General features: G+C 38.5%; 1 protein-coding gene across 4 annotated transcripts in view; it reads left to right on the top strand.

Moving 5' to 3' along the window:
- The first annotated feature begins 4,427 nt into the window (after positions 1-4,427).
- Positions 4,428-19,338, top strand: part of lingo2b (leucine rich repeat and Ig domain containing 2b) — a 41,233-nt gene continuing 26,322 nt past the window's right edge. Inside the window, exon 1 of one of the 4 annotated variants that reach the window (XM_033987656.2) lies at positions 4,428-4,693. The gene's annotated coding sequence lies outside the window, so the exon portion shown is untranslated. Of the gene's footprint in view, positions 4,694-5,542; positions 5,593-9,116; positions 9,221-17,005; positions 17,046-19,338 lie in introns of those variants that run through there. The other 3 variants (XM_055231234.1, XM_055231231.1, XM_055231232.1) reach the window with 3 other exon arrangements.

The raw sequence follows: 19,338 nt of genomic DNA on the forward strand, positions 1-19,338 counted from the left end.
GCATTTAACAATTCAAAACAAAATAAAATATGTGTTTGGAAATCACCCATAAATAGGAAGCTGAAACCGATAAGTAAACTACATAGGCTACAGTTGAATAATACTTGCCTATTTCATTAAACAGTTATTAATTTTGGTTAGTCTGATTCTCTTGACCATATTGTTTTTCAAAAGTCTTTATTGCGATGTGGAGTCAAAATGGCCGTCCTTCACATCCGCCGAGGTGACACCAGATGCTCACCTTCTGTCCCTCCCTGTCGTGTCTGTCTTTGCAAAAACAATCATCATTTTTCACACCTGTGTAACCCTGTGGATACCGGCAATTATCTTCCCTACATGCATAATGATTTATTGTAATTAGAACACATTTTTTATTATTTAGTTTTGTTTTATGTTTGCTTCCCTAACACATTGTGGAAGTTGAATATTGTAGAAGTCGGGGCAGCTAGCAGGGTACACAAAGATTTAGCATTTTTGTTTTTATTGAACTTCTGTTTCATTTTGGTCCATGTCTAATCAAGATAGTTTGTGTTCTTTTTCTAATAATTACATGTTTTTTGCCAAGCAGAGAGCAAAGAGTTCAGTATCCATTCACAAAAACCTGCTCCATGCTCAGAGTGACTTGTACTGTATTTCATTAGACATCATTAGTGTGAGCCAGATCTGCAGCTCCCTCCTCTGTCTGTCTACAATGACGTTTATGGTCTCCTCGGATGACCTTTACAAAACTCAAATGTCACGTAGTGTGGGCTATATTGTAATCACTCTAGGATATTTTTACTCTCAAATGAATGTGTTCTGCTTATCTGGCCCAAATGTCAAAATGCAACACACATGCAGTATTTATACTCATGTCTCATTATTGCTTCTATCAGCTTGATGATAGGAGCTGGAAGTAAATGCAATGAGCGGTTTTATCTACTTGACGTTTCTCCAAACTTACTAATTGATTCATGGCTCCTGATCCACTATTTCTTGCCAGAGATATATAAGTTGTGCTGTTGTGATCACAACTGCTACCAATTTATTAAAACCCACAGCTGTTTGACTGCATGGTGAGGCTTTTACTTCCAGAATACTGCAGTATTAGGGTGACAGTAAATCAGTTGGGAGTCTACTGGTCTAAAGGGAGGCAGTTTGAATCCCGCTCCCCACGTAAACATCATTGGTAGAGTGGACAGACACAGGTTGGCAGTGCGATTCCAGCTTTCACAGATGAATACTGCCATTGTGTCATTGGGCAAGACACTTAACCCACTTTGCTCCCAGTGTCTGTGTACACTGGTGTATGGATGTGAGTGTGAATGGGTGGGTGGTTCCTTGATGTAAAGTTCTTTGAGTGCCTTGAAGTTGGAAAAGCGTGATATAAAAAGGTGACCATTTACCACTCGCCCTTTAGTTTTAAAGTACTCAAAACTGTTATACGCTGTTACTACTACTACAAAAAGTAATGCTTCTATTACACTCTAGAGAACCGTATGACCAAAAATGTTTGAGAAGAAAAGATTTAACAGTAGTATCTGTAGTCGTAAAGCAATTGCTAAGCAGAAGTAGTGAGCCCAAAAATTCAAATCAAGTGCATCGTTACTTCAGATGATTGTACTTGAGTATCACCACCTCTGTGTCAGTACTAGGATTTTTGAAAGTTGAATATGTTAATCATTTTTGTCTCATTTTGCTTATTTATTTATTTAATTAAAAAAAGGTAGGGTAAAACCTTGTCAAGCCATTGTATTCATTCAAGGTTAATGCCAGTGTCACTAGGCAATTCATCCACTAAATAACTGCTATTTCTACTTCATTGTTCCTCAAAAAAAGATCTTGTCCCTTAAACTAAATAGTTGCCATAGTTGCCAGAAGTCTGTGTGTTCTTCTTTTTGCTGCTGCTATTTTGGTCCTCCCTCCCTCTCCCTCTTTCTCTCTCTCTTTCAGTCCGGAGTGTCAGGAGCACAGAGGGGAGTGGCGGCCCGTCTTTCACCACAGGACACAGAGCAGGAGAACCAGAACTGCAGCTTGTCTAGCCGGTACCCTGTAAAGACGTTAGCCCCCCAGGTACATGCTAATGAAGGCAGCCTATCCATATTCGTGACACCCCCTGCGGCCACACACTCATACATGCAGCATCAATTGGGGCTCACTATACCTCCAGACTATCCGACAGTACCAGCCTGCACAGGTCCCCAAACATATGCAGGGGATGGTAAATATGAGCTTAATTATGGGAAATATCATTAATCATTTCATTATGACTAATTGGAGCAGTTCATGGTTGTTTTATATTGGGTAGAAATCCTAATGGGTTAATGAGGTAAATTTTGCACAATCATCCACAACTATAGAACACAATGCTTAAACAGAATTGAGATGCTGTTGCTTTTTTCGGGAATGTTCTATATGGAAAAACGTCTATCTTGTATTCAATGACTTACTGTTGTTTTTATTGCTAGGGAATATCTTCAAAATATGCATTCTTGCTGTAATCAGGGTCCCTTCTGATGGGGAAATGGTACTACTGTTCCAAGGACACCTACAGCTCAGTCGTTGTTATCCGGTCTATGTTATTTGAGATTATAATACTCCCTACAGTGGAAGATTAGGCAGATTTGAATGGACAATACATTATAACGTGTTGCGTGTTCATGTCAGCAGTCCTGTACTGATAGTAGCTTCTCCTGCCTCTTATACTCTCAAAAACAAACACAAGATTATTACTTCATATGATTATCTTGTTTAACTTTTATGTTCATAAGTTGGTCAAAGAGGTCAGGGCCATGTGCCATACCCTTCATGCTGGATCACAGAGTCCCCACAAGTCTAGCAGGAACAAACTGGATACACACGCAGCATCTTAATTATGCCACATGTGAGTTGGGGGTCCCTGGTGACTCAGTTACAGGGGAGACTGTCACAGCACATTCAAATAAGGAAAAGATGAGAGGAAGTGTGCGAGTTAGATGGATCAAGGCTGGCTTTGGCTTACAGAGTGACAGAAGAATGAAAGAGGAGAGGAGATGTAGAAGGAGAGGTGGAGGTAGATCCCTGTGTGAGGTGTGCTGTGCCCCCGCAGAGAGCTGCTCTTCCCACTTATATCATTCTGATTCACTCAACACCAAGCTCCTGTCACTCCATTGTTAGACACTATGAGTAATACATGTTCTTAAAGGAACTTTCAAAATAAAAGCATTTTTCATGATGTATTCACACCGCAGAGAGTGCACAGGGTTAGCCCTTCTTCCTGTCAGCATTCAGGGTGTGGCTTAGAGCATGACGCTCGCTGGAGAACTTCCGCTTTATCAGACCACCTGTTCACCACAGGGATGAGAGAATTTTCAACCATTTTGGAATTTAGTATTTTTTATATTTTAAACAATTTATACACTTTTTTGCTTTTGAGAACATGCACATAAGACAATATTAAATGTGTAATATAAAGAGCTATAATACTAATGTGCCCCAAAGAGACATTAGTTGCACTAAAGTATTGAAAATTAACTTCTATAAAAGTGAGTAATAATAATCCTAAATACCACTGGGTCTCATAGATTCCTGAAATGGTAAGAGAAGACATTACAAATTACATTACATTACAAAGCCGTGTGTAGAGAGACACCATAGACAATGCTGTATCACTAAAATGAAAGTGAAAGAGAGATTTCTGCCTAGTAAAATACCTTGGGAAAGAAAGCATACTTGAGGGTTCTATCAGCATATTGACCTTTCTTAAAAATCATTGTAAGCCTGTCTGTGAGGGGATCATTGTTTCACCTGAAATTGACTGAAGAATTGATCAGTGCTGCTTAACGAATGGCATGTTTGAGATATATGCTAATGTGACATTATGATGTGATTCAAGTAGTCTAGATTTACTGCCTTCATGCTCCTTCAGCTCTCTGTGACAAACTACTTACGTTCAGAATACGTATGAAACAAAAGTGTGTCATTTACCCGAGAAATTACAGGTAATATCTGACTGGCATGACATATTTGAGTTGTATCACATTGTACTAATTTATTCAGGCATATGATTTATTTATTTATTTATTTATTTATTTATTTATTTATTTATTTATTTATTTATTTATTTATTTATTCATTTAGTGGCGCACAGATTATTGAAGGATGACCATGTACCCCCCTGTCATCTTTATTTTGTATGGACAGACATTTCTTCCTGCAAATCTGCTTAATATGTGCATTTTTTCCAAGGCCAGCATAGGTGCCCCAGATACCTGCTCCCTAAGCTCCCTGTCTCCGTGGAACCGCCTTTGTTACCAATACGCATAATCAGACTTTTTTCTCCCCCGTTTTTTCCTCTTCAAACTCCCGCTGGCTTTTGCTCTGAAGGTTTGGACACGTGCGTCTGACGCCTTCAGCTTGACGCACGGCTCCATCGGCTCTCCATCTCTCCCCTCTCTCGCTCTTGCCTCGTTTCCCGCGGTCCTCTAGGCATCTAGGCGCGCTGTGCTGATGTCTCGTTAGAGGAGCAGTCTGGAAGAGGGATGAACTGGCTCGTAACAGCAGCGAACCAACTCTGAATATTAAACCCGAACGAAACAATCTTGGGGAAGTAGTTTTTTTTCTATGGAAGTCGGAAAGAGGATTGCTTTCAAAGTCTTCTCAACTGTGCGTCTCCCGGACTCCCACACAGTCATGTAAAAGCCGGATTTTGGCGCATGGTTCAGCAGGTTAAAAGGTAAGAATTTAGACTGACAGAATAAATACCCGTGCGTTATTTTTAGACCACGCATTTTAAGATCCCATTACGTTGGTCACCGTGTCCCTAAAAAATCTTTTCGTTTACGCACGACTCACTATGTATTATCTGCTTGTGAACTCGTGGTGTAAAAAGCTATTGACACTTGGTTTCATCAGCAGGCTAAAGGCGTCTTTGCGTTGTGGGCACGGGGAGTAGAAATGTAGAGGATACGATGCAAGAAGAGAAGAGAGGCGAGGACCTGATGAGTTTCTCTCACTGGGATTGAGATTAAAGCTTAGTTTGGGTGATGCGTGTGCCAAAAGGGAGGGAATAGGAGGTGTAGATTGCATGATGACACTTTCCTGTATCCAAAAATGACTGTTATAGCTTATACAGTGCAAAGATAGACTGCGTGATCGAATGACATCAACGCGTAAAGGTGCATGTTGAAATCTTTACGCAAAAGCGACTCAGCGGGGTTGATACCTACACTGTATGAAGTTGGTGGAGTCTTTTGATTCTCGTGCCTCACAGACTGGTCCGAAATCCGTGCAAACCTGTGGGGATTATGTCATACACTAGACAATAAAGAACAAAAATACAGACTTTTGCGTTTTCCATCGTGACCTATTGGAAGAGTATAGGCCTATAAGTGAATTATAAATGAATGATGCTCAAGCCAAGGGGATTAGGAGGATGGCTGGTCTGGCTTCTCTACGCATTAATTGAGTATGGCTTGGTTGCAGTAATTGTGTGCAAATTTAATCAGATGCTTTCCTATTGTTCTAATAGAGAGCAGAGTTCAAGGGAAATTGCCAACGGTGCAATGGGGGAAACAAGGCTACAGCTTGAAAAACTGGATTCTGGCATCCTTAAAGTTCGTCACTCCAGCACAGGTGAATCAAGTTCACTCCATTTATTTATTTCTTTTTGTCTTTTTTTTCTTTTTTGGTGGCATCCTTGCTGTGTCTGAAAACCACAGCGAGAGAAAGACTCGGATAAAGGCGTCACCTACCTCTCTACTTACCTACCCTACCCACCGCAGCAAGATAGGAGAAAAAGAGGGACCAAAGCGTGAGTGAGTTGAGTGAGGCGTTTCCATGGCAACCTGTCAGGGGTGTGTTTGGTCCCCGGAGATGGCACGGACTGGTGGGGAGGAGAGGAGGAGAGGAGGAGGAGGAGAAGAGGAGAGGAGGAGTGGAGATGGAGGGAGAGAAAAGGAGGAAAGTGTATTCCTCGTTAAGGTGGTGTTTGGGGGATGGGGAGATAATGGGGAGAGGTGGGAGTCTTGTTTGTTGCTCCTGGAATTTTCATTGAATTTTTTGTTTTTTTCTCTTTCTCTGCTTGTCACGCCACCTCCGCTGCTTAGGTGGAAGTAAGTGGCAGAGGTTGTCAATGAAGCTGTGCGTATCTGTGTCGTCAGGGAAGGTGGTGTGTGGGTGAACTTGCTCTAAAGTATCAATGCAAGATTTGTTTTGTGACTTCCTGCTGCATTTATCTAGTATTTTCACTAATGATCTTTCCTGAGCTGGCAGTCCCCTACAATCCCCTATGTAAATGCTGCAGCCAGTGTTTTGGATTTGTTGGTAAAATGACTGAAACACTGACCATCCAATAATTGATTTTCTTGTCTTAGTAACCTCCATTTACTTGAGTTTAGATTTGAGCCTACGCCATAACCCAGCACAGCCATGTTGAAGCACACATGCACAGCGTTGTCCCATAAAAGGCAGCAGTGGTAAATCTTTAAGAACCGGTGAAAGGTGTTTCTTTATTTTTGTACTGTTACACAATGGGGTTACTGGATCCAACCAAGAGAAGTCAAAGGGAGGCTTTTTTGAATGTGGTGTTCAAGTCAAAGAACATAATGGCAAATAATGGGGCTTCTCTCAGTGTCTGGGTACTTCAGATTAGTTACTGACACCATTTATCTTTGTTCATATAGTGGTGCAGTCTTCATGTACTGTTTTGTGGAATCTCTTTATACTTCAGCTGCTGCCACTGTCCGATGGATTGTGCACTTTCGATATATTGGTCCTAAGTGGGCGACAGTAGCAGATCCACTGACCCACAGGTTGGTGGCTCGATTCAAACTCCACAAAAAAAATGCTACCGCTGTGTCGATGCTTAACTCACCTAACCCCCAGTGTCTGCGTACACTGGTGTATAAATGAGTATGTGAATGGGTGAGTGGTTCCTTGATGTAAAGCACTTTGAGTGTCTTGAAGGTGGGAAAATGTTATATAAAAAAGTGGCTGTTTACTATTAAGTACCATAATGACGATGAAGTTATTGCCTTGCCTTTAAACTTCCACAGTACGGTATTAAACATATCTTCTATTCAATTACAGATGTTTTACTGCTTTGAAAAACATGCATTTTTACTAAGACAAGGGTTGCCTCTTCATAGATCTGACCTGTAGCTTTGCCTGGTGAGATAGATCTATTGAGACATGCAAGTTGCAAGCAAAGTTACATAGTGCAGCCTTAACTTAACGTCATGTCACAATAGTTTCTTCTCGTTTTCTTTGTCACACAGGTGGTTGACTACCATAATGCCTCATCCACAGCCTGTGAACAGCCCACATGTTGTAGCCCCTCCCCTGTCCCTCCCCTCACCACATTTGACTCTTCCTCTATTGATTGTTATTGTTATTACTGCCATTAGCACGAGTCTCGGCATGGCGCTCTCACCACAGAATAGCTGCGGACGCAACAATTCAGCTAACAGCGGCAGTAAAAACATGTGCGGTGGCATCGGAAACATCAATAAAATCCACATTACAGCCAAAGAGAACTGTTGGTAGAAAAAATACGCCCTGCACCTCCCCGATAATCCCCCCACACCGACGCAACAAGTGAGAAGTGATATTGGATACGCACGCTAAGTACATTCAGTCCTCTCTCAACCCAACCGGAAATAATTACCACTAAATGAAATCATCTAATGGGTGTATGGTCGTTTTTACAGATAGCAAATGCCTCTAATTAGAAAGCGTCTCTTTATCTAGCTCCAGATATCTTCTATACATTGACTGACAACTTAATCGGCAAGAAGTCATAGCAAGTTAATTTTGGTGGTAATAATTATGAACGGGCTCTCATTCAGAAAGTGTAGCGTTCAGTGGGGAGACATAAATATTGTAGTAATATTTAAATGCAATTGGAAATATATGCTCATAAAGCCATTATCATTCCACTATAGAGTAATAATGAGGAAACAGCTGGCAGGCGAGCAGGGCTATATAAAAGACTTGGCATGCATACGCACACTTTAATTGCTTAATAATTATTTTCAGAGTGGTGAGCTTTAAACAGGAATGAGAACATATGCAAGGTCTTTGATGGATGAAGAAGTGGCCAAGTTCCAGTGCAAATTTCACAATAATATACTGTAGGTTTCAAAAAGTGACATTTTGTGGAGTGCAAGGAAATTCAGACAGAACGGCAATAGATTTATCAAGCTATTTCGTTTCCGGACATATTTTCAGTAGATACTTTAGTAAATGGAAAAAGCTGGTATGGCACTGTTTATTATTTATTTGATAGGGACTCGCTTGTTTCCGTGGAGATGTTTGTTTCATTCATGTATTTATTTAATAGGGAAAGATGTTATTACTTTGCTCAGAATAGTCCACGGCATGGTCATAATCTATCATGAAGATAAGCATGTGACGCCAACGGGCATTACAAGTCAGATCTCTGGAGGACAAACCCTGCTCACAGTAAGAATGCATGTTTTTCAAAGCGTTTTTTTTTTTTTTTTTTCACAAAGTGGATATATTTAATTGCATACTGTGGAACATTCCAGGTAACGCAATGACATCCCCCTGGAGACAAGCAGGTAGTGGAACCTAGAAGAGAAATGTTGCCTAGTGCGCTTCTTTTACTTACCCTTTTCCCATATCCATAATGATTCAGTTGTTTAAAGTGCCAGACTACCAGATTTTGTAGTTGTCATTTTGTATTTTACTGTTTAAAAAAAAAGTTTTATTCTTGCTGACGTTTGTATCATTACTCCAGTCTCAAGCTTACTCCGCAAACTCAAGATTAGATTACTTGGGACTTGTCTTGACCAATTCAATATATTGAGCCTATTTTGTTCCCAGTGTTTTCTGCTTTCCCACTTTGGCCGTGGGTTTTGGGTTTAGCGATTGCCCTGGGTATAAATAGATTTGGACTTTCCACTGTGCCATTTTGGAGTACTATTGCCCAATCACAATATTTTGAGAATCCACAGAAAATAGACTAGTATTTATCTAGCTGTGCACCACTTTGGTACCACTAGTGCATGTTTAGATCAGAAACAAACGTATTGATCCTTTTGTCCTTTGTTTAGATCTACATAAGCCATGGTTTATGTAGAGTGTCCACCACCAGCTTTTGTCTCCACAGAGATGTTACCGCTTTGCCTGGAATATACCACACTCATGCTGTTAAGCCTAACTATCGCCATGGAAACAAGCAGATGTTGCCACCAAGCACAAGTTGCAGGTCAGATCTGTGGAGGTGACCCAGCTTAAAGTAAGAACATATGTGTTTCAGTGTATTATTTTAGCAAGTTTTAATGTTATACTACAGAACATTCCAGGCAAAGCAATGACTGCTCCATGGAGACAAGCAGATGGCAGTTTTCCTCGTCAGAAATGTTATAATACAATTCACTGCAAATTCTTCTCAATGGGTGTGATAATAATAATAATAAAAAAACAACATTATTTACTTATCCATTTTGACCTAACAATCGCTTTGAATAGCAATGTGTTTTTGAAGACATTATCAAACCTTGTTCCAGACTGTAGACCTTCATTCAAATCAGGAAAAAAATCCACTTAAGATGCTCAAATCCAGCTGGTATACAGTTGACACGCTGACTGTCTAATCTCTCCTCCATCACTAGTCTGAATACAAATTTGTGCACAAAACACATTAGCCATGCAAGGAGCCACTGCCGTTGTTATTGGAGACCAGTTTTTGGGGAAGACGTGGCAGGTCTGCTGGGTGCTTTACTGTGAGTGCATTTATTAGCAATGCAGAATAGATGCTGCTTTCTTTCTGAAGGCGTCACTTTCAAACAAAAACTCAAGGTTCCCTCGTGTCTCTCCAATGTGCGATTAACACAGAACAATGGTGCGTGGGAAAGGGACAGAAGGGGAGCAATGCTTTGAAAACAGGATATTTTGGAGCAGGTGTGTTGGACCTTTGTGGCAGAGTGGTTAGCTACGGGTTGTGGGTTTTATCTCTAGGCTACCTGTGTTAATTTGGGTACTCTTTCTTTAATATCATAAAAAACTAGGTTTGTTTTGGTGAATCAATTAAACTCAGATCAGTGCATGGGCAGCAGTGGTGCAGCAGGTTGTGGTTGTCTCGTAGAAGGTTGGCAGTTCACTCTCAGCTCCAGCCAGTGTTGTGATGTCCTTGGGCAAAGCTTTTCTTCCAGTTTGGCTACATATGAATGTTGTGTATGAATGAGTAATTGGCCTTGGTGTAGCTTGCCACCGTCTCGTGAGAGGAGTGAATGAAATCCAAAAAATCAATTCAAATCAATATTTTATTCTGCAGTGTGATTTGAACGGTTCTGAGTTTTCACATGAGGCACGGTCTGTCCACGTACTGACAAGGAGGAAAAACTTGTCGATATGCAGGTTAAGGCACCGGTAGTAGTAACCCAGGTTATAATTATAATTTTTCTATAATGTAGTAAGAGCATGGGCTAAATAAGATAACATAAGAAAAGAAAAGATAAGGTAAAGAACCTTTACTTGCACCACAATGGGGAAGTGTTCAAGAATAGCAAGAGAATAGAAGTAGGAAGTCTTAAATGTAATGAAACAGACTTAAATTTAACAGTGGATGTACATGTATAATAAAATATAAGGCTGCATAGACCAAGACCTACTGACGTTTATGGGAAACATGCAAACGCACACATGAACGTCCCAAAGGTCTGATAATCAAACCCAGGAGAACTACAATATGACAGGTCCATTCTATGTAAGCCATGTGACTTCTCAAGATGCGCACTTAAAACCCATTGTTGATATCCTCAGGTTACCTCTCCTCCTGATTATAATGCACATCAAGCTCAAAATCTCTAGTTCCCTCAGACAAACACTCTTCTGCCTGGGACCGCATGAGCCCGTACAGCCAGAGCCAAAATCCACGGGAAGCTGCCAACCCCCATTATTTTATGCAGATATTCAGGATCAAAAATTCATACGTGAATGGGAGGGAGGACGATTCTGGAAATTAAGGCCAAGTGACATTCTCAGAGAAAAGAAAAGTCAGCACTGTTATAAGCACAACACTCAGCATGGGCTTTTAAAATAATCATATGCATTACTAATATATAGAGCACAATCAAGTATAAGACACAGAGTGAGACAATGGACGCTACAGAGGAGAGTTCCACTGTAGTTCACATACGGAAAGTGAATATATTAACTCTATATCTTTACAGGGACAATGGTGACGCAGAAGGATAAGCAGGTTGCCAAGTATGCATTGAGTTCACAGTTTGAATCCTTTTCTCTGATTCCTTCCTTCCAACATTTGTGATTTATTCTTTGTTCATGTTTTATTAAGTCTAATTAAAGTTTTGTTATTTTTATAGTGGTACCATCCCAGTAAAGATCTTGTCGATCTCATGAAACGCGCATCATTATATGGCACAGTGGTTACAACGTCAGTATATGTCTTGTCAATATTGTGGTTAATACATGGAGGTGGGCCAAGTGAATCCTTGTACTTATTTTTTCAATGCTTGAATATGATATTGTCAGTGGGCCGTGAGGTCATATTTACTCTCTGTACTCGGATCAATACTGCATTTAGAGCTCGGTATTCTACTCCAGCTGTCTAAAGATGTCGCAGGGGAACGTCTGTGGTTGCTTTGACGACGGGGAGACCTCTGAGGGGCTAGGAGTCAAAATGGTTATCAGCATGTCGTTCCTCCGCTATTTATAAACCCCATCATCACGATCTCCCAGCGTTTATCACACCTTCAGTACAGCAAATCAAACATGAAGCTGCTCCACAGAGGACAGAGACAAGCCATCATCTGCAACTCTGTCTCAGCTTATGCAAATATGTGATCAGACTTATTTGTAGGTTTAGAATAGAGCCGGGGGCTACATAAAACAAACACTATGGGATAAATCTGCCATGTTAACAGCAACAGGTAGCAGTGTACTCACAGATGTCAAACATACTTGCTGTAGGTAAAGTCGAGTACGTTTTTGGGCAGTTTTAGTTTTTGAGTAGTTTTAAAATTGTATACTTGTTCTTGTAATTGAGTATAATAATAATCGCCATGTAACTGTACTTTTACTTCAATATTGTCACGATAATTACTATATTGACTTATCATTCAGTATATGATAGAAGGAACATACATTTTTTGGGGTCAGTGTTTATCATGGATACTTTTTCTTTGTACTAGCGGGAAAATGTTGATTATTTTTCTTTACTACGATGAGATTTGAACTGTTGACTCATTGAATATGACTCATTATAGATACAAACTAACTACTTATTTGCTGCATTCTGTCATTTATTTCTTGCAGTTCATATTTTTTAACAGTAGTGTACATTATAATAAAGCAGCGTTATCTTTCTGGGAGATAATGCTGCTTTATGGTTTGGTTTCAATAGCATCATTTATAATTTATTTTTATTTCAGTGATATATATTGTACTTCAAAATGCTAACGTGACACGCCCGTTCAATTTACATTTTTATTTTACACTGATGTGAGGAAGCGGTTAAATAAATATTGAGGCATCATATAAATTAGTTATAGGCAAATATGCTATGAAAAGGTTATAAAAATGAATACACTCTATATTAGTTTCAGTGTAGCTAGTTCCTCCCTTCAGAGATATAAAGACAGTGTCCTTCTTTTACTAACTCCATATTAGCTGTAAAATGTATTTATAATTTCTTTATTCTGATCATTCTAATTAAAAGACACATGCAGGCTGCAACACATTGGAAAAGAGTTGACTGTTCTACAAAACACAATACAATAAATCAAAACAAATTTCATTTATCTTTATTTATACAGGGAGATGCACTGACCCACTCAACTCAGACTCTCCTTTTCATTGGTGCCCTGTTAAAATAGAGTAAAACACAAACCAAAAATAAAAAAATAACTACATCCTACTACAATAAGTCAATTTAAAACATTTAAAACGGGCGCAGGTGTGATTATAAATGTTTATCACCAGATTATTAAAGTGCATTAGTGGCACCTTTGTATTCAGTTTTGTATGTCCTTGGGAAGTAACATAATCAAAATCTTTATTCCCATTTCAGCTCTAGTGTGGATAGTTTTTAGATGCAGACAATCATGAGATCTTGAATTAAATATTCCTGTATCAAATTTCAACAAGCAAGTGAGATATTCAGGCAGTGTATCAAGTAGTCTCTTTTAAAATCATTTTATACAGTGTAGTTCTCTTCTGACAGATAGATTTATACACTTTTTGTACAGTGATGTGTTTTAAATTCATCACCTGTTATGAAATGAAAGGCTTAGTGAAGGAGTGTATCTAAAGGTTTCAAAGTAGAGTTTGAAGTCTGCATATATATTATATTTCCATAATCTAGTACAGGAAGAAAGATTGCTTGAACAATTTCTTTTTTGCAATTCAATGGGATTTGTTTCTATAATAAAATGAGAGATGTGTTTTAAAAGTTTTTGTCAAACCAAAACCTAAGATATTTATAGATGGTGACTTTTTCAATCAATGAACCATATAAAGATTTGCAGTTCACACATAACATAACAGTTTTTTTTTTTCTCCATATACTTAGTTTTATTTGCATTCATTGATAATTATGATAATTTAAGATATTTGAGGGAATTTTGGATTTGATTATTAGTGTTAGGCTTTCTCTTAAATTGCTAATGGAATTAATAAATATAGTAAAAAAAAAAAAAAAAAAAAAAAAAAAAAAAAAAAAAAAAAAAACATAAAAAAAAAATAGTGGGCCCAAAATTGAGCCTTGGGGCACTTAAAAAAAATAAAATTAAAAAAATAAACAAATTTAAACCCATTGGCTACTTCTGCCTGGATTCTGTTTGAAAGATAATTTTGTAACAAATTCCATGTAGAACTGTCAAATCCAATATGTTTCAGGCACTTCAAGATAATTTTATGATCTACTGAATGAAAAGCTTTAGTTAAATTAATACACTGAACTAAAAAAAACTAGGCTAGAATTGTCACACATAAGTAGTATCCGCAAAACTACTAAAACTGTACTCATTTTATGTCACAAATTTCAAAGATGAACCACGGAAACTCATAACGTCCAATTAAACCATATGACATTTACATCGTGAACTATTTTTTTTCACACGTTGTCAAGATATCTGTTCCAGTGACATTTTCTAACAGCGTACTAACGTGAAGAAATCCATGAGACAGAAGCCGTGGGGCTGATTTCATATCAAGAAGTCTGCGCACCTCTTGGCCTCCACCTCATCTCTTTCCAATTTGGTATTTATTTCAGCCGCGCTCCCATAACCCCGCATCTGTTCGGGTTTGCGCTGCATCTGGCCCCAAAAATCTATCATCAGCACTGCATCATGGGCCTCCTGTTGCGTCCTATTCATATTTACCTCTCTGACTTCACGACAACATGTGAAAAGTGATTGCTAAATATACACGGGGTAATGTGTAATAGGGTGCATGCCTTTGTGGAGATGTTGTGACATAAAAAGACAAATCAGATATCCCTTTGAAATGACTTGATGCATGAAAATTGATTGTACAATATCTCCGTGGGCGGTTTTCTCTGGCTGCAACCGTATTGTAAACTGGAGTACATTGCCCAAAAAGCATGAAATAGAGAGACAGAATTCCCTCATGGGTAGTACAAACAAAAACTAATTACCTGAAGAGAGTGTTGTGGTAAACAGGGACAATACTGGGTTGTAGAATCACAATTAGACTGGCAAATCAGAGCCACATCATTGACTTAGGTGAATGGGGTTTGAAGCCCCTCCTGTCTATTCAACCTTTTGGATTTTTTTATTTTTGCGTAGACTAGAGCATTATGTTATTCTTTCAGCCAGTGTTTTTTAAATTACGTTTCTTTGCTTAGAATAATACAGTGGACGATCCAGTACCTATTTGAGATGTTATTACTTTGCCAGGAATGTTGTACAATATGGCATTAAACTTATCTATCTCTATAGAAGTAAGCAGAGGGCGCCACCAGGTAAAGATAAATGTCAGATCTTGGACTGGTGACCTTGGCAAGGCAAGTTTATTTGTATAGCACGATTCGTACACAAAGCCATTCAAAGTGCTTTTTCAGACTAAGAAAGACATTAAAATCACACAAATCAAAACAAATAATCACAAATAATCATCATAAAATTAACACTAAAACAGAAGAGCGCAGAATAAAAACTTTTCCAGTGCATTTTGAGCGCTGCAAATAATATTACTCAAGTAAAAGTGCAAAGTAGTGGTCTAGGAAATTACTCAGTTAGAGCTAAAAAAAAAGTATTTGGGGAAACTACTACAAGTAAGAGTAACTATATGATTAAATTTACCATCATGGTTAATCTAACAACTAGCCTCCTAACAGTGCACTTCCTGGTTTGCAGAGGACAATACACAACACAAAAGAGCTGCTCTGGCAATACATGGGGAAGATCTAATTCTACTGTCCCCTTTAATGTAATTGGAAGGACAAAACATAAAAAATGAGCGACCAGTGCAATATGTTGAAATCACTATATGTTGCCCTCTCCGTCCCTCCTGTTGCACTTGAAAGCACAGTTTATGCTGGTGCTGTGGTCTGGTCTAGTCCAGTTGTGTTGCCCGCGGCCCTCAGCTGTGACTGGGGCCAGTGTCTGAGTGCACACTGTGGGCTGGGGGCAGCTCGGCGGGTGCTCTGCCAAAGCACCCACAGCTCCACTGCTTTATTAGGCTGACAGGAGCAGTGCCGTAATAACAGTGAAACTCTGCTCTTCTCTTCTCTCATCAACACTCAAAGTAACTGCAACCTATTTATTCCCAACCAGCTGTTTAACGTCTGATAGGATTATTATGTGTTATTATGAGTGTGGCATCATAGATTTTTCTACTTGAACAAGGTAAACATTGATCAAGTTTGCTAGCTAAACCCAGTGCTTAGACTTAATTTGTCTATCTGCATTGCATATTTAATCAAACGGCAGCAACAGAAAGGAAATACATTCAAGCTTCTCTTGTAAAGAAAATCAACACAAAAGTTATCATGGCTAATCCAGATCTAAGTTTCCAAGGTTGTGTTGTTCAAAGCAGGCAACTAACTAAGATTTGATTCTAAGGAAAATATTTGCTACTCCATTGTGAAAAAAAACCCAACTATTTTGAACACAAATTAATGTATAATTGTAATTTCTTGTACTAGTTTTGATATAAATTCAATCCAAACTATTCATAGGCCAAATACTGTCCTATTTAGGTGATATTTTCTCAGTATCGATACCCGTTCAAATTAGCATCTAGTTTTGAGTCTTGTTTCAATACCGATTAGGCTGTTGATTTCTTTGACATCGGCTCATCTTAAAATCAAATTATGTCAAAACAAGAGGAGAGTACAGTGTAAATACCAGTTTAATTATGACCAACAAAGCGACTTGTTTCCCAACTACTTTGTCATGCACTGTGAACATTGGCCAGTTAGTCAAATAGTCTCACACTTTCAATCATTTCTTCTCCAAGGGACAGTTTTAGACAGTCAATTCACTGTAAATGAGCATGTCTCTGGATGGTAGTTCTAAATTCATGGTAAAACATAATAAGAAATTGAGCCCACAACCTCTTCGCTATGTCAGAACGTCAGAACAGAAGTTGTGTAAAATATGTTTCAATATTGACCCAGCTCTTGTCCATATTTGACACATTCTGTTATCCACATTCTGTATGCACAAAGGACCCAGGGCGAGATTGTGCAACAATTATCCAATCTGCCATTGTTTGGATGGCCTATGGGTGAAAGTAAGTGACCTCGATGTCCACTTGACTTGACAATATTTATTCTCATCTGACTTCCTCTATTATGAAGCTATTATTCAAACTGCCTTCTTTGCCGTCATTCGCCTGTTAACAGCTCTTAACTGTGGCATGCTGCTTGCGAAAAAGTTAGTCTGATGCATACGACTTTTCATCAATAATTTTCATTTCATTCCACTGTGCAGAAAACCTATTTAGGGTGTGAATTGACAATGACAGAGAAGCGGAGAATAATTCATTCCATTCAAATGTCTTTCACTTGTATTGTTTTGCAGCGGCAGCAGAGATTGAGGGAGTGCAGACGCTATCGAAAAACTCAAACTAAGGTGGGTTTTTTGAGATAATCGGTTCTCCTAGTTTGCATGACTTTGATATTAAATTATTTGAACCAGGAACACATTTATTTGAACATATTTTGGGAAGGGCTCCTGATTTGTGCAGTAATTTCAAATGTTCAGTATACATGGCAGAAAGCATTGTTATTGAATATTACTCATGCAGACCCGGACGTACAATGTGGATATCCAATGTGGATATGGTTTCACGAGGTGTTTTTCTTGCATTCATGTTTGATAATGTCACAATATCAGCTGGAGGGCAGGGGCCTATGTACCTCTATGGGAGACTGTTGCTGTTTTTACCATATCACTATTTGTTTGGGATGGGCTCCATAAACTTGCCCTATTAGTCTGATAGTTAACTAAAGATATATTAATTGACAACGGTGTCTTTGGGGTTGAATAATGGTAGTTTCTGTTTCATTTAGCCCAGGTATTACAGAGATATTACACATAAACAAGATTAACAAATCTGTCAGACAGTTAAACAGTGAATTTCCCTGTAGAATTCTGACTTGGCCTCCAGCTCTTTTTTAAAATATACATTTTATTACATTCACTTTATTGCATCACAGCATTTCATCAGTTACATTTTTTTTTTTAGCCAAATATTTCCTTCATGTATAATAAAGGTTATTTGCAAACATCTTGAGTGTACCATGAACTCATGTTTCATCTGCGCTCACTTGTTTACAGAGAGTCTGCTGCAATGTGAAAAGATGATTGCGATGGTGAGAACGAATAAAAAGGCTTTAGCTGTTGAGATGCGCCACAAGAAGAACACAGAATGTTTGGTGAGAGGCTGTTTTAGCAAATATTCCAGGGCTACATGAAGCTAGCAGCAAAGTGGTAATGTGGTGAATGCTGTTGGGACACTGGTAATATTGAGTGTATTGACTTTCTCCTCATCTTAAGAAACCTTCTTTTTCAGTTGTTCCATTAGGGATTAAGATAAGAGAATGCTTTTTCCATAGTGGATACATTTCGGTGGTGCAGCAACAAAATACAAGAACCACAGTTGCCTCAAAAATATGCAGAATAAACAAGGATTAAAAAATAAGCATTAAAACTTGATAATAATATGAACATTGTGATGAGTCCAGTGCATTGTCATTTGTACCAAGAATGTTGTATTTGAGACGAACAAAGTATTTTGTCTCCTTAAAATAATTTTCTTGGACTGGTAAGGAACAAGTTGACCTGGTAGTTGTTGTGGAACAATAGGCGCACAAAGAGGTTTGCGTTTCCATGGCAACCTGTGCAGGAAAATAGCATCAGTTATGTAAACAGCAAAGTTTCATAATGAGATGGGATCTAAATTTGAAGTATATTTAAATAAAAGTTTGTATATATATATATATATATATATATATATATATATATATATATATATATATATATATATATATATATATATATATATATATATATATATATATATATATATATATATATATATATATATATATATATATATATATATATACACGCTGCGTATACACAGATGTATACACTGCACCATCAGAAGTGGAAAAAACAGTCTATTCTCTTCTGCTGTGTCAAGTTTTATTTGTGTTGATGGCAGTATAAATCTGTATGCACATTAGAATCTTTCATCCAGGAAAGTAAACCATAAGTACATCTCATCTTTCCTGGATTTTAGTCTTCATTCAGATCTTTGTTGGTGTGTTTGAAAGCTAGACAACTCTATGAAATGTACACATACTTTTTGTAACTGACGGAGTGGATCAGAAATCATGATTTTCAATTTTTTTATTTTTTCAGACTCCTGTACTATTGCGGGATAGCTCCGAAGTTGCCAACTCCATCCACAGTTGATCAGTAGAGACACATAACTATAGTTTTCTTTTCTTATAAGATATTCTTGGCCAGTGCGGTCCTATTTTAAGTCAGACTTCGGTGTCTTCTAACCAAGACTGCAGCATTCATCTTCACTTGGTGCTGCTGGAACAAAAGGCCAGCAGGTTATGACAGTAATATCATACACCATTTGTGACACTTTAACATCTTTTAACAAAGGAAACACCTCCAAAGCAGAGGCTGACCCGAGTGCCCCATGTGGGATAGAACAGGTTATCAGTGCTAAAGGAGAGGAAGTGTGTTGTTATGATGGTGACATGTATGGCCATGGCTGGTTCACATGTGGAGAGAAAAAGATGAAGAGAGCAAGAGAGAGGAGGAGAGAGAGATGTGGTGATAATGAGCCTCCGATATGTGCTCTCAGAAGTCACTGCAGGCGCTACAGAGAAAGTGTTCTTGG

The sequence above is a fragment of the Periophthalmus magnuspinnatus genome, chromosome 22 (genome assembly GCF_009829125.3).
Source record: "Periophthalmus magnuspinnatus isolate fPerMag1 chromosome 22, fPerMag1.2.pri, whole genome shotgun sequence".
Lineage (NCBI taxonomy): Eukaryota > Metazoa > Chordata > Actinopteri > Gobiiformes > Gobiidae > Periophthalmus > Periophthalmus magnuspinnatus.